The 17,557-nt window shown below is 35.7% G+C and overlaps 1 pseudogene; it reads left to right on the forward strand.

Moving 5' to 3' along the window:
• The first annotated feature begins 7,497 nt into the window (after window positions 1-7,497).
• LOC149236380 (uncharacterized) lies at window positions 7,498-9,813 on the forward strand (annotated as a pseudogene).
• Window positions 9,814-17,557: the final 7,744 nt, after the last annotated feature.

Here is a 17,557-nt window from a genome sequence, read left to right on the forward strand (position 1 = left end):
AGTGTTTCAGCAACGCTGAAACTCGTGTATTAGCAACACTCTGTTTTGACGTCAAGACTATTTTCTGGTTACGGTGTAACAGCAACGCGCAAATAAAACTTCTATTTATAAACAGTAAACCAACTGATACAAATTCATCTTCCTCACATAGAGGGATTTTCACAAAAGATTATGCTGAAGAGCATCTTCCTCTTGACAGAGGGATTACAACAGGAACGCTTCAGTTCCACAAACCAATTTCTGCTATCTCAGAAAATTACAGTTTCAGCACTGCTGTGCGTTACAAAAAAGACTCTCTATCATTCTTCTAACATAAAACAGAACTGTTGTTCATTACATTTATATGTTAAAACATATTTGGCTTTAAACAATAAGATAATAAAAATATCTTCTAAATCTTATCTACGTATTGAATGCAGTAAGCGGTGATGCCTTTTGAAGAAATGAAGTCGGCTGTTGCAGGGGAATTTAATGCTGAAAATTTAATGCACATTAATGTGGAAAATATCAAGCACGACTTTGAGGCATCCAACAGTCTGGAATATCTACAGCAAATCAAATTTCTGTCCAGCTGTTTATGTTGCAGTTGGAATTAAATTCCAACGCTCCACCTTAATTTCAACTGCTGGGTTTTTTCTGCATACCCAGGCATTTCCTAAAATGATCAAAACTTTTCTTTCCCAATGGTTTTGTCAAGATGTCAGCGAACTGATCCTCTGTTCTACAGTGCTGCAAAACAATCTCACCATTGTTAACCAATTCACGTATGAAGTGAAATTTGGTGTCTATGTGCTTTGTCCTTTTATGAAAAACAGAGTTTTTAGACAATGCTATTGCTGAGCTATTGTCACAGTAAATGGTTGTGCCCTTTTCTTGTTCATGACACAAATCTCTGAGAAATATTCTCAGCCACACTGCTTGGCATGCTGCTATTGTTTCTATCACATACTTTGCCTCCGCTGTTGACAGAGACACAACTGGTTGCATCTTGGAAGCCCATGAGATGGTTCCTGATCCCATATGAAATACATATCCCGATGTTCTTTTCCTATCATCAACACTTCCATCCCAATCATTGTCAGTGTAACCTGTCAACATGAAACTTTCAGAAGAGGAGTATAAAATACCAAACCCCTTCATTCCATTCACATACCTTAGAATCCTCTTGGCTACCTGCCAATGAGTCTCTTTCGGTCTTTCCATAAATCTGGAGATTAAACTCACAGCATGCATAATGTCCGGCCTAGTTGCAGTCAAGTACATAAGGCTGCCAACTATGCTTTTGTACAATTTTGGATCAAAATCCTTCCTGCTATCTTCTTTGGTCAATTTCAACCCCATTACAGTTGGAGTCACAGCTGCCTTGCTGTTTTGCATGTTAAATCTCTTCACCACTGCTTCTACATATTTAACTTGAGAAATGAAAACACCACTTTCACTTTCGTCTACTTCAATTCCAAGAAAATATCTTAAGAAGCCCAAGTCAGTCATTTCAAATTCACTTTTCATGACTGCTTTAAAATCAGCAATGAGAGAAGCATCATTGCTGGTAAAAATCAAGTCATATACATATAAAACAACAATACGAATCTTACCATCATTCTCCTTTCTGTAGAGTGTGGGTTCACCATCACACTTATCAAACCCATTCTCAATTAGATAAGCATCTATTTTGTTGTACCATGCTCTTGGATCTTGCTTCAGCCCATAAAGAGCCTTCTTAGTTTGTAGACTTTATGCTCTTGGCCTTCAACTTCATAGCCTGGAGGTTGTTCAACATAAACCTCTTCTTTTAACACTCCATTCAGGAATGCAGATTTAACATCCATCTGATAAATTTTCCATTTGTGTTTTGCTGCAATAGACAACATTGTTCTAAGTGTTTCCATCCTTGCTACTGGTGCAAAAGTTTCATCATAGTCTTTGCCTTGTTGCTGCTTGTAGCCTTTCACAACAAGTCTTGCTTTGTGCCTGTCAATCTTGCCTTCAGCATTGCTTTTGGTCTTATAGACCCACTTAACTCCAATGGCATATTTGCCTTCAAGGAGGTCCACTAACTCCCATGTTTTACTCTTCTCAATTCCACCAATTTCTTCATTCATTGCTTCAATCCATTTATCTTCATTTACAGCATCTTCAAAATGAACTGGGTCATCAACATGACAATACAAAGAGAATAATCAATTCAGACCGGTATTGTTACTTACCTCTCCTTGTTCATAAATCTCTTTGAGATTTCTGAATCTTGGTATTCTTGGTGTGCTTGGAGTTCCATCCGAACTTGAGGGTATTTCTGATCCTTGTGGTGTGCTTGGAGAAGCACTTCCTTGACTTCTCAAGGCTGTTCGAATTCCAGCTTGTGGTGTGGTTTGTTGTACTTGCTATGGTGGAAGAGGAGCCACCAAGGAAGGATTATTTGCTATTGTCCCTTCCTCTTCTTCTTCGTGAGACACAATTGTCTTCACATTCACTGTCCTCTCTAAGCTTCCATCCCAAGCTTCATCTTCAATGAACTGCACATCTCTGCTTACTATCAATTTCTTGGTGGATGGATTATAGAGTTTGTATGCTTTTGACTCATCACTATAGCCAATAAAGACACACTTCTCCCCCTTACTATCAAGCTTCTTCCTTAGCTGATCCAGTACATGTGCATATGCTACACAACCGAATACTCTCATGTGAGTGACAGTTTTCTTTTGACCACTCCATGCTTCTTCTGGTATTTTGTTCATGACAGCTTTAGTTGGGCATCTATTGAAGATGTAAACTACACAAATGACAGCGTCTGCCCAATACTCATGCGGCAAGTGTTTTGCCTTCAGCATACTTCTGACCATGTCAAGAATGGTCTTATTCTTCCTTTCAGCAACACCTTTTTGCTGAGGTGTATACCTCGCGGTGAACTGCTTTTGTATGACATTCTCTCTGCAAAAACGCAGAAAGTATTTGGAGATGTACTCTCCTCCTCTATCTGTTCTGAGCACTTTGATATAATGCCCACACTGCTTCTCAACAAGAGTTTTGAAGTGGCAGAATTTCTCAAACACTTCACTCTTCTGTTTCAGCATATACACCCATGTCTTTCTGGTGTAATCATCAATGAAATTTAAAACATATTTATTTCTAGCAAATGACAGTATTTGCATCGGTCCACACACATCAGAGTGAGAAATTTCCAAGGGTACTTTTGCCCTTATACTCTTTCCTACTGGAAAGATTTCTTTGTGTTGCTTGCCCAAGATGAAGCCTTCACAAAGGCTGTTCGGTTTCTCAATCAATGGCAATCCCTTTACCATTCCCTTTTTGTGCAACAGATTCAATCCTCCGAAATTGAGATGTCCAAATATCAAGTGCCACAACCAATTCTCATCTTTCACTTGTTCCTGAAAGACTTCTTGTGTAACAGCTGCAATAATTCCTCATTCCTTCAAATTTGCCCTAAGTTTGAGAGGAAAAATTCTATTGCTAGTCATCTGCACCTGTGTAATGATCTTCTTACTTGGAGGTATGTCTCTGATTGTACACATATCATCTTTGAAGAACACATTGTAACCTTTGTTAATGAGCTGTCCAATGCTCAAAATATTACATTTCAGACCAGGTACATAGTATACCTCTGGCACAATCATCTGTTCTCCATTTCTTGCTTGGGTATTGACTCTGCCCTTTCCCTTAACAGATATCTTACTATCAATTCCTGTTGTTACCTCAGATTTCACATTTTCATCGAGATTGGAAAATATTTCAATATTTCCAGTCATGTGATTACTACAACGTGAGTCTAAGAACCAAAAATATTCTTGTTTGTCTTGTGCAATGTTACATGTTAACAACACAATCTTTGGATTCTTATCTTCTTCATTTGCAAAATTAGCATTCTGCCTACTATTCATGTCATTTTGTTTTTTTCTACATTCATTGGCGTAGTGCCCATATTTCTTACAATAATAACATTGGACTTGGGATTTTTCATACCTTTGTCCATGAACTTGCTGTTTTCTTGAACCTTCATTTTGGTTCTGATTGTAGCTCCTTCCGCTTGTGCTTGCAGGATTATTTCTGCCTTTGTTTTGTCTTCTTCCACGACCTCTGTTATTTGCTCTGCCTCGGCCTTTTCCTTGGCCAAAAGACATCTGAGTTTTGAATGCTTGCTCGAAAGAGGAATCTGTTCCTCTACTCAGTGTGTGTTCATGAGATATAAGAGAAGCACTTAGTTCATCTACTGTGAACTGTGAGAGATCCTTTGTTTCTTCTATTGCTACCACAATAGATTCAAACCTTGCAGGTAAAATTCTCAAGATCTTCTCTACAATCCTTCTTTCTTCACAAATCTCACCATGAGATCTTATCTGGGTTATCAACCCAATAACCTGAGTGAAGAATGAATCTATTGTATCAGATTCCTTCGTGCTGAGTGTTTCAAAGTCTCTCCTCAACATCTGCAACTTTGCAGTCTTCGCCTTCTCCACGCCTTGATAAGCAGTTTTGAGAATATCCCATGCCTCCTTGGATTTTGTTGCTACTGCAATCCGTGGAAAAACACTTTCATGTACTGATTGGAAGAGAAAAAAGAGGGCTTTTGCATCCTTCTTCTTGTCACTCTTCAACTGGTCTCTTTCGGCTACTATCAAAGTAGCCAACGTTGTTGCATATGTAGGTTCAGTATAGCCAGTTTCAACCAGCGCCCATATTCCTTGAGAAGCAAACAATGCTTTAATTTGTTATGGACTAATAACTGTGATTTTTCCCATTAAACTGTGGCAGTTGGGAATTTGTCAAACCTGTTCCATCATCTGCCATCTTAACCTGTATAAATAAAGAAGAGATACTGACTGTATAAATAAAAACCAGCAAAAGCTTTCTCTGCTGGAGAAAATCTGCTCAATAAGCTTCTTACAACTCCCACAGTGAAAAACAAACTCTGTTTTTTGACTCACTGAGTGCCTACACCAGCTTTGATACCATGTTGGAATTTCTGATAATTCTAAACAAAACTGAAAAACAAAACAATACTATGTTTTAACACAGCAGAAATAAAAATCGTTTGTGGAATATGGTGTTTCAACAACGCAGTTTCGTCAGTTGCTATTTGCAGTGTATCAGCAACGGTGTTTCAGCGACGCTGAAACTCGTGTATCAGCAACACTTTGTTTTGACGTCAAGACTATTTTCTGGTTACGGTGTAACAGCAACGCGCAAATAAAACTTCTATTTATAAATAGTGAACCAACTGATACAAATTCGTCTTCCTCACATAGAGGGATTTTCACAAAAGATTATGCTGAAGAGCATCTTCCTCTTGATAGAGGGATTACAATAGGAATGCTTCAGTTCCACAAACCAATTCTGCTATCTCAGAAAATTACAGTTTCAACATTGTTGTGCGTTACAAAAAAGACTCTTTATCATTCTTCTAACATAAAACAAAAATGTTGTTCATTACATTTATATGTTAAAACATATTTGGCTTTAAACAATAAGATAATAAAAATATCTTCTAAAGCTTATCTGCGTATTGAATGCAACAAGCGGTGATACATTTTGAAGAAATGAAGTCGGCTGTTGCAGGGGAATTTAAAGCTGAAAATTTAATGCACATTAATGTGCAAAGTATCAAGCACGACTTTGAGGCATCCAACAGTCTGGAATATCTACAACAAATCAGATTTCTATCCAGCTGTTTATGTTGGAGTTGGAATTAAATTCCAACATTTCTTTTATGCGAAATTAGCTACAATGAATACCAAAATATGAGCTAAATTTATAAGTATTCCCATTATATAATTAGCTCTCTTCCCAAAACTAAACGCCTTTTGAAGTATCCGAGCATTGCACTCCACGAAAAAAGACCTTCGTTGATTTCATGGCACGCTCTCAGGGTTTTCCACAATTAAAAAATCTGTAAAATTATAATGTTTAAACTCTGCAAGCTTTCCGAACTCGTGTACAACTTCTATGACATGCTCCAGCCTTGCAACCATCTCCAGTATAAGGGATGCAAAGGCGGCCAATAGAAGTGCCTCGAAAAATTGTACACCATATCTGTCATTCACAGAAAGACGACCGGTGGCTGATAGAGTATATGTTTTATCATTGTGTATGCCTTGTCTTCTAGCCGGGGAATCTAGCTCTTCTGAGAACAGTTCAGAGCTAGATTCGTGTTCATCTTGATCAGAAATGAGGTTATGTTCAACATCATTGAATATCTGTACCGGTTGACGATCCGGGTCCTGCTCAATTTGAGTGGGATTTACATTGAGATTCATGCTCTTCGCAGTTGAAAGGCATTGATCTGTACAACGGAACAGTTTCGACTAAAGATGGAATGCCATATTAAGTTCTTGTATTGCATCACGCAGCCTCTCCATTAGAGTTTGTGAGGAAGGGCATTGCTCCATGCATCTTATGCTCTCTGCTAGCTGTCGTAGTACAAGGGCTATCTGGAAGCCCACTTTGGTGAATGGTTTCTCGAGTGCTGCTATGGTAGAGTGAGGTGCCTGAACCATAAACGTGGATGGGACGTTAATTAAAGCCCAGACTCAAGATGGATAATGTTGATTGGATAAACAATATTTCAGGGCTCACCTGAATCTCTGAGTGGAGACATCCATGGAGGCCAACAACAGAGTATGCCAAGTGACGTAGCGTTCCTCCTACTTTAACATATTGTTTCCACGGATGATGGAATTTGAATTTACCATGTCGCGGCTCCCAACTAGAAAAAGTTTCCTGAAAATTTGACAAATCGATAGTTTGGGTCATAAATTTTCCCGTTTCATGTTAACAAGTGACTAGAAATTCAACCTATACCCATTGGCAGCAGTTTCAGTTTATTGAAAGACAAAACAGTTTCCGATTATATATACCAGGGATTCTTCGCTTGTTTTAGAATCTAAAACATCTCTGTATCCTCGGCAGATTGGGTTTTCTGCGGTTTCTCCTTGTTCTAGGACGCCGGGGTGTTGGTGTACATGCACTTAGACTAGCTGTGTTGGTGTACATGCACCTAGATTAGCTCTAGTTAACTTATTGCTTGCATGTGGCACATGTACACATTAACATAAGATAAAGCACACTTAGCTTTAGTTAGCTTTAGTTATTGCATGTACAACTAAGCTTAACTTAGTTGCTTTTATGTATTTATTCTAAAAATAATATTGTATCTAAATCAATTTTATTCTTTCTCAATTCTAGCTCGCTTCCTTCCTTCTCTTGCAAGCTTGTTTATTGTTTTGCAGATCTAGATCTATGTATCTCAAAAATCTTACATGGTATCAAAGCACAGGGATTTGTAATCAGTGCACAAGCAATTTTATTTGCAGGTTCAGAAGATTGAAGCAACAACAAAGAATGGAGTCTAAATTGGAGTTTCTACAATCGGCAATTCTCACTCCATATAATTATTTCGAATGGAAGCCAAAGATTCAACTTCATCTCAGAAGTAGAGGCTTATTTCGAATAACCATGGGAACGGAAGTTGAACCAACATCGGCAATGGAGAAAACACGATATTTCAATTGCATGGACGAGGCCTTTGGCATCCTATGTTTATCTATTTCTCCGGAACTGCTATTTCATGTTGAATCATGTTCAACTCCAAATGAAGTATGGAAAATTTTTGAAGAATTGTTTGGAAAATAGGATGAAATGCAAGGTCACATTCTCGAAAATGAGTTAAACTCATTAGATCCGAGAAACTTTGAGAACATTCAAGATTTTTTCACAAGGTGTAAAGCCTTGTTGGTTTAGCTGAAAGGATGCGGGATCGACAAATCCAAGCAAGAAAAGCAGTTGATTCTTTCCATTTGATCAAAACTTGGTCCAAAGTATGCAGTATTCGTCTCTACATTCCACACAGTTAGATCTGCAACTGGTGCAGATTGGAAGATGCCCTCACTGGATTCTTTTATTCAGTCTTTGATGCATGAGCAAGATAAGCTCATCAAAATGGGCACACTTAAAAATTCCAAAGCGCATTCACTTACTGTGCATGCAAAAGGAAAGGCAAATCCCAAACCCCCTGATGGATCACCTGGCTCAAAGGAAAGGAAAGGAACGAAAGGGCAATCAATGTGCAATTATTGCCATCGTGGTTTTCATCCTGAATCTGCATGCATGAAAAAGACTATAGATCTTATGGCGCAGACACTCCAGCAACACAATCTTGGAGACCACATTCCTAAGAATGGTAAGAAGAAGTCTGGAGAAAAAGCACCAGATCCAAGAGGTAACGAGCATGCTTTGATTGATCTTCATTCTGCACCACAAGAATGGATCATTGATTCAGGAGCTTCACATCATATGGCTTCTTCAACGGAATCATTTTCTTCTCTACATGCATGCTCAGGTCCTCGCATTCTCATGGGGGATAATTCTGCAGTTGCAGCAACTGGACAAGGAAGAGTGCAATTCGAAGATGGAAGTTTTGAAAAAGTTTTGCATATTCCAAGGCTTTCTGTGAATCTTCTCTCAGTGTATCAGATGACACACACAGGCAGCGGAAGGAAAGTAGAATTTACCCCAGATTCCGTGAGCATTTATGACATGCAAACCAATTTGAATATTGCATCTGGCAAGGTAAATGATCAATCTCGTCTCTATACATTTTCTGATTTTGTTCCTCAATCAGATTCTATTTTGCTACTTACGCATGCAAATGAAGAAAGCAGTTTTGGCACCGATACTTTCAAAAATTATTCAGATGGAGACAATGTGGTAAAGGACGAGTTCAAGAGATATGGCCGAGATAATGATGGGCGATCTCAGGTCTTTGCAAATTATGCCCCACAGACTAATGTTGAAGACGAGGGCTTTGCAACCTACGCTGCCGGAGGCAGTGCAGACAATAGTGATTTCTCTAACTATGGATCCATTACCAATATTCTTGATCATCATTTTAAAAACTATGGCAGTAACAGTAACGCGGGCGTTCAGAATTTCAATAGCTACGCAAACAACTCCAACATCGTCAAGAACGACTTTTCCAGCGATGGGAAGGACGCTAATGGAATGTCGAGTGGCTTCTCTAGCTACGCCCAAAACTCCAATGTTATCACCAACAACTTCAAAGGCTACAGTGAAGGCGGCAATGGCCCTAGTGATCGATTTACATCATATGCAGATAACGGTAATGTTCCGAGAAACGAGTTTGAAAGCTACGGGAGCAATGGAAATGGAGCGATTCAAACCTTCACCAGTTATGCAGATGGCACCAATGTACCCCAAGACGTTTTCAAGTCTTACGGGAAGGATGCAAATACTCCTCTGCTTACTTTCACAAACTACGGGAATTCGTCCAACTCTCAGCAGGATGAATTCAAGCAGTACGGGAAGGGTTCCAACAGTCCTGACATGACGTTCACCAGCTATGGCTGAAATACCCAATTCAAAGAGTATGATAAGAACGGCACGCGGGGCATGACCTTCTCATCCTACACTAATTCCACTACTGCTTCCAATTCCAGCACGATAGGGATGGGCGTGGAGGCAGGGAAGTTCTTCCGGGAGAATCTGCTGGTCCAAGGTTCGAGTCTCCCTTTGCCTAACCTGAGAGATTACATGCCCAGCAGATCATTCCTGCCTCGATCTATGGCCGACAAGCTTCCCAGCTTCAGCAGCCAAAGTTTAGGAGAGCTGGTGCGAATGTTCCGCATTCCGGAGAACTCGAGCATGGAGGGAATGATGGCGAAGACGCTGAAAGACTGCGAACGCCCGGCGGTGAAGGGAGAAATAAAGAAATGCGTGACATCGATCGAAGGGATGGCAGAGTTTGCAGTGGGGATATTCGGGGTGAAGGACACGACTGCCTAGCAGTTGTCTTTTCTCTACTTTTGCATTATATTTTGAGGGGGGGTTTTCTTCCCACTGGGTTTTCCCTCTTTCCTCCTTTTTATGCATTGTATATGGGTACCTAAAATGGCCGTGTTGCCGTGACTCATTCATTTTGCATCACACTCACCTAAGTTATGCTTAAGGGGGGGTGTTGGTGTACATCCACTTAGACTAGTTGTGTTGGTGTACATGCACCTAGATTAGCTCCACTTAACTTATTGCTTGCATGTGGCACATGTACACATTAGCATAAGATAAAGCACACTTAGCTTTAGTTAGCTATAGTTATTGCATGTACAACTAAGCTTAACTTAGTTGTTTTTATGTATTTATTCTAAAACTAATATTGTAGAATCAATTTCATTCTTTCTCAATTCTTGCTCGCTTCCTTCCTTCTCTTGCAAGCTTGTTTATTGTTTTGCAGATCTAGATCTGTGTATCTCAAAAATCTTACACCCGGTCCTTCAAATACTCGAGCAGGCATCATGTGTCCATGGATCACATGATAGAATTTTATGTATACTATTACTGGCTTATGAATTAGCTACTGAGATATACATTATGAAGCATTAAATTGATACCGTAATTTATGTACCTTCTATGGACTTTGATAAGCCTTCCGTCTTACGAATAATCGACTTGTGAAGATCGTCGCCTGCCCAGATTGGGAAACTATTAAACTTATGATGAGGCAAATGGCGAATCCAATGGCTATTGTAGCAAGTCTTTGGTAAGCAATGCGAAAGCCGTTGTCAAAGCGGAATCCTGAGACCGATATCATATTAAAGATGAGGAAAATCAAAACGCCATAATCATATTTGCGCTTTATATTTGGCAGAAAGCGAAGATATGTTGCACCTGCGCCTGTATAAGGCAAAATAAATTGCAGTTAGATCATCAGATATCAGATTCAACTCAGGCACAGCATGGACATTAATCGTATAGAGGCAAAACGTAGCAAATCATTGAAAGCAACCCGATCCCACACAAAAATGGAGCGAAATTCTTCCAACAAGATAAAATACAAGAGATTTTAAATGCACAGGATGCACCACATAAAGAAATTGGTGCACGTCAGAGGAAATGTGTGGCTAGCCAAATCGACCAACTAAGGGCATTTGATTGCAGGAATTTATATCAAAATTCAACAACTATCCTCGCTCTGTTACAAGGCAAGATTTAACAAAAGACAAGATCGAACGAAAGAGTGAGCGAGTTGCTCCAAGATCGCACGAAAGAGTGAGCAACTTCTTCCAAGATCGAAAAAAAGGGATGAGTCAGGTTGTTAGTAACAAGTCAATTTATACTTCTTCTTCCAAACTGAAGCTATATCCAGAAAGAAGTAAATGCCCCCAACGGAAGGGAAGATCGACTCTCTTGCAAATCATTGTATCGAAGCGCGCCAAAAAAACTTTTGCAGAGATATGTCTCTAGCTTTATCACCGATATCGTGGTCAGATTTGTGGCCAAGAATTTTGAGGAGGTCAGCGGTAGGACTAGAAAATTGGAAATGCAATAGTTGTGGCCCTAACCCGGCATTATAGGTGAACAAACATGTTATATGTCGAGGGTTTTCAATATTGCTTTTTGAACATTTACGCAGCTGTAAGTAAAACGCAAAAAAGGAATTATGACGCAAAATCGTGGTTTACATTTCTAGGTGGCGGTTCACAGTCAGGGGATGTTTTAGAGTGAAGCGAAGCCGAAACTTGGACGGTGTTTGGTATACAATTTTAATTCGCAATTTCAACCCATTTTTTTTTGTTAAATTTTTATAAAATTGATTTAAAAAAATAATATATATAATATATAATTAGTACTTTTTATATATAATATATTATTTATGGTTTGAAGAGTGAAATTGAAATCTTTTTATATCTTTTATTTGATGTTTATAATGTTTTTATTTAAAAGTTAATTAAATATGTTTATTTATTTTTACTTTTATTATAGTTAACATTGTTAGGATATCTGTCAATGTTAGGTTGGACAGAGAAAGAGTTACACATTTTCTTTATATTGGGTTACAAAATATACCTATTGACAACATTGTTAAAAATAATAATATTTTTATATATGAAAATGCAAAATTTGTATATAATATAATTAGAATTATAATTATGAAAAAGATACTATTTTATGGATTAGGCTATATAGAGAAACTATGGATAATTTGACTTATACTATATGTAAATAGCCTTATTTAATAAAATGCTTTTTTTTTCTTTATTAAACAAAATAAAATTATAAAAACCATATAAATTTATCTATAATTTCTAGATTTTATCATTAATTTCTAACCTATAAATCTTAAGAAGAATATACCCATTTTCAAATTTATATGATTATTGTGAATCCCCTTCTATATTAAAATTGCTATATTTGTATTTTATTGTTGGTTGTAGGTCGTAATCTAAAGAAAAGAGTTATGTTGAGTTATTTTGATATATTCCAATTGATACTACAAAAATATTGGAGATCGTTTCTCTCAATCTCTAAAAGCTAACATATAATTGGGAGGTCCCAAATTTCCCTTTGAAGCTCCATCAAAGTTGACTTTACTTACACTAAGGTGAGCACCACTCTAGTTTCTTGGACTATTGCACTTAGGTTGACAACTTAACCTATGAAAAAGAGAATTAGAGAATAAGGGGAGATTCCCAAAGAGTTAAGAATTGAATTCCCTAAGAGTTATAGACCCAATCTTGGGGAGAGAAATTAGAGGCTAGATTTGATTATTTTATGCTGTTAGTGACTCTTTTCCATATTAATTCTTTAGATTTGAGAAATTTTTTAACATACCCCTATTTCCTTCCTTCAAAGTTTCACATAAGATGAATCCAAGAATAATTTTCAAATGCATGTTGATAATGTGATGGGAAATTACATAATTTCTCTATTTTGATAAGGAAGATTTGATATTTTATTTCTAGATCTATTTGACTACCAAAAAATGAAGGCACCTGTATCGCAAAGAAATAGGGGAAGTACAAGAATTGAGAAGGTTTTATGTGTTTTCATAGTTTGAGGATCAGAGATGACAGAAGGAAGCACCCTGAAAACCTTTGAATTGGAGTCTATCCCAAGCTATAATTTTATTGTGCACTAGGGGCCAGAGGAAGAGAAAAGATTTTAGCCATAGTTGTAATTTCCAAATCTAATTCCAAGCATTATCATCTCACATGGAAGCCACATTTGTTTCGACATTGTAAGCCTCTTTTAGGTTGTATTTTCTAGTTCACTTATATTTCCATCTAAGCATATATGGACCTTGTTGATTTTTAATTCTCTTATTAGTAAGCTCATTCCAAAAAATTTATCAAGTTATGTTCTTATCTACCCAATTCCATCACTCTTTTGTTAATCATGATCTCCATTTTTATTTCTTTGCTAGAGGTTTCCAATAGTGGGATACTTTGAGATACCCTTAGTGAACCATAACAACATGTAATTCTTGTACATTAGCTAGATCCTTCAATTTGTGCATTCAAATCTGAGTCCTCCTAAAATAATGCATAATTTCCCTCTCTAATTTCTCAAATGCTATGATTTTGTATAATAAAATAATTGTACCATGCAATTACCCATTACATTATTTCTTTATTTTAACTTTGATTTTAATTATGTATTCTTCCTCTATGTTGGCAGTATATGCCCTTTTCCATGGTGTACTCCATAACTCATTGATGATAGGAATCCAATTCCACCATCTTTTAGTTGTCAAGATTTCACTTAGTATATTGTTGGGTCTGAAAGGCCTAGATCACCCTTCATTTTAGGTTAGAATATATTTTCCTATGGTACTAGGGATAACTTATTTTCTAGATTTTCCCCTCCACATAGAAAGGATAATTGTGTATTACAAGTTTTCTTCTTGATTACATTGGCAAATACCAAATATAAGAACAAGGAATGTCGCATCGTAAGATTGATTTGAGGAAAATAAGCTTCCTAGTATTACTTAAGGTTCTAATGGTCAAAATTTCTAGCTTATACTCAAATTTTCATAAGATACCTTCCCATGAAGCATGAAAAATAAAATTATCCATTAAGGAGACACCTAAGTATTTGGATGGAAGGTAACTCCATTGGAAACTAAGAATATAAGAAATTTGAATTTGAGAAACTTATGTAGTGTAAAAGAAGAAGATTTATGATTTTCCTTATTGATTTTAGTACTAGATGTAGCTTTGAAGTCCTTTAATATATGCTTTATTTTTTATTCCTATTTACTAGCAGTTACCCGCATTAAAAAGATGTCATCCACAAATTGTTGATGAAACGAAGACAAATTATCTTTATTATCAATAATTATAACCTTCGTAGCATATCCTAACACATTAATCATTAGAAGAAACAAGAAAGGGGAGAGAGGATGACCTTTTATCATACCTCTAGAGGGGGTGAAATTCGATGAAGATGATATCTTTATGAGGATCAAGACTAAAGATTTCTAAATGAGAGAAATAACCCATTGGATCCACTTATCAAAAAACCAAATAATAAATATTTGTAAATTAGAGAAAGAACCCAATGGATCCACTTATCAACAAACCAAAGTGTTGAAAGGAGGTGGTAAATATATTGTGAGTTGTTACTAACAAAGTATTTTAGGAGATTCAACTTGATGAAAATGTAAGGCTTCTTATTATAATTCAAGGAATTGATTAATTCATGTCATAAGAAAATGTTGCCAAGGATTTTTCTTCCTTCTATATAATTAGATTGTTATTATGAAATGAGTAGGTGAAGAAAGGGATTGAGTGTATAAGTTATTACTTTGCAGACAATTTTGTAAATAACACTACAAAAGGTAATGGGAATGATAGAAGAGGGATTCTTAGCTTTAATTTATTTTGGAACAAGAGTATTGATGGTAGCATCTATTTTAGAGTGTGCTAACATTATTCTTCTAGGATTTTCTACCAATTCCTAAACCACCTTGTCAATGATTGACTAATATGATTGAAACAAATCCAAAATAAGCCTGTTAGGAATTGAATATTTTCCTTCCTACATCTCCGTAACCATTTTTTCAACATCTATAAGAGTGATCTCTCCTAGAAAGGATACATTGTAATCTACTTTGACTAAAGAAGGGATGTTTTCGGTTATTCTCCTTATGATTGGTATATGATCTTATTGGAGTTTAGTAACCAACTATTAATAGAAGGACATGAGTTCTTTTTTAATGTATTGGTGATTTTCTAGTTTTACCTTGATGAATTTGATATGATGGATCATTGAAAGATGAAGAGAATTTTTAATTATTTCCTCTTCCTTAAGCCATTGAACTTGGGATTTTTTTCTCCATAATATTTCATCCTGATTATAGTTCTCCTAGAATGGTGTTTAGGTGGTTGTTTCTTTTTCACTATATCCTTTGTTTTTTCTTCCAAAATTATCCTTTACTATATTTCTTCCATCTTTGTAATTAATTTTTTCTTTGCTCCATGAATTTTCCAAACTGTTTTTTGTTTCATATTTTTAACCTATTTTGAGGATATTAAATATTGATAAAATTTTTAAATGAGTGTACATTATTTTCCAGATCATTCTTCAACCATCATTCTACATTTTCCTTAAATATGAGATGCCTTATGTAAAATGATTTGAACCTAGAAGGTCAAATTCTACAACTACCCTTCCAAACTATTGTTAATTATATAGGCTAATGATATTATCCATAAACTCATAGGATAGATGCTTCAACTACAAATCCTACAAGCATCAAGGTTTATGAGAGCAAGTAGTGATCATGATGAGAATATATGAAGGTTTTTCCATATCTCCCATTTCTTAATGTGTCAATTACATTTTTTTTTCTTATCTACTAGTTTTAAGGATTCTATTATTCCCTTGACATAAATGAATCTTCATCCAGCCTTTGTTTTCCTCGTTTTTTTCCATTTAGAATTTATAACGTTGAAGTCCAAAACTATTCTTGATTATGTATCATATATCAATTTTTGAATATTTGAAGTCTTTTAAGTAAAGTGATTTGGTTTCCCTATATATTTGGGCCATAAAAATTGGTGATATACACTCAATTTCGACATCCCATCTTTTGAATTATGATAGTTGTATATATATAGGTTTCTAATAGATATGATAATGCAATTTCCACGGCATTCCACGAGATTTCATGAGAGAGTCACACCTCTTAAAACTCCTTGAGAATAAATTGTAAATCATCGACACGTCTTCCAAATTGCATTTTCTATTTTATAAATTTTTTTCTTCTATCTTAGTTTACTGAATCATTGCTATTGGTAATTTTTCTTATAATGTTTTGTTCTATAGAAGTATGTGCTATTATTTTCAATTCAAACCTCTTATATTCCAAGAAATGACATTTGTTGATAACCATGGGGTTTAGGTTGTAACGGTTACATCATTAAGGTAATCCCTACATAGTTCAGTCACTATTCTCCTAATTACTTGTCTATTGCTTATCCTTCCTCTCTTTCTATCTTCTGTTGTATATTTGAAGTTTTCCTTAGTGTTTATATCTTAAACTCATAGGGAATATGTGGGTGGATTTAACTTACCTTTATGATTTCAATGCACAATTTACTATTATTTGATGTATGCTTTGGAGATGATTTCTACTTCTTTATCTTAAATAGAGTTAGGACCCTTATTCTTCAATGTTATTGCAATAAACTATAGGACGATATCTTCTCATTCCATATCCTATGCCTCTACCTCTAATAGCTCCACTTTCTCATGGGTCATCTCAACATCCTCAGTAGTCATATTCCTATTTCGATTGAGTGGTCTTTTTCTTTTGGTTGGATCATCTTTGTTTCATTCTAGATTTTAGTTTGGGACTTTCATATTTTAGGAGTTTTTTTTGGCTTCTGTTATGTAATAATGAATCTTGTTCTATTGTGTTATATCCTTACTAGAGATTGTTTCTCTACTTTCTATTCTAAAGATGTTGGATCATTTTCGCATTCTTATGGTGAATAACTTGTATGGCCTTTTCCAAACGAGGTATTGGAGGGTTTTCACATATTATAGATCGATCCTTACCGAACTGATGCATTGTGGTAGTAATGGATTGATTCTCCTTGTCCACAGGGTGCCATTATGAACCCTAAATGTAGTTTGCTTCAAAGGCCTAAAGCCCTAGCTTCATTTAGTGACATAACACTTCTATTTTTTGTTGGTAGGGTGGATAAGAGTATCCACATGTTTTGGACCATCAAAAAGTGCCTTAACAATACACCCAATCACCATTTCTTCAAGCACCATAGATTATTGACAATCCCCCTTAGTCTATACTAATATAATGAATTTAAATGCAAGTTATAACAAACAATATAATGAATTTTAATATATTTCAATATATTTTTAAAACTAATAACATATTAGTATCTTTAAAAAATTTAGAAAATAATATTTTAAATTTTAAAAGAAAAAAGATTTAATTTAAAATTTAAAAATACAAATTTATTTTAATTTTAATGTTTTAATCTATAGAAAAATCAAATTATTCTTGATAATTTATAAAAATATTTATTAATAATTTGGAAATTCAAATAATAATTTAAAAAATATTAACGTATTTATAATTATATTTAATATTTAAAAAAATAAAAATTCCTTAAATTAAAAATAAAAATAAAAAAATTAATGATTTAACCTATTATCAAATCCAATAAGTACACTTGCACTAATTTTGATAAAACAAAAGTTATGATTATCAAATCTAAGA

Source organism: Pinus tabuliformis, chromosome 8 (genome assembly GCF_031772625.1).
Source record: "Pinus tabuliformis cultivar Carrire ecotype Pingquan chromosome 8, CPIR1, whole genome shotgun sequence".
NCBI classification, from domain to species: domain Eukaryota; kingdom Viridiplantae; phylum Streptophyta; class Pinopsida; order Pinales; family Pinaceae; genus Pinus; species Pinus tabuliformis.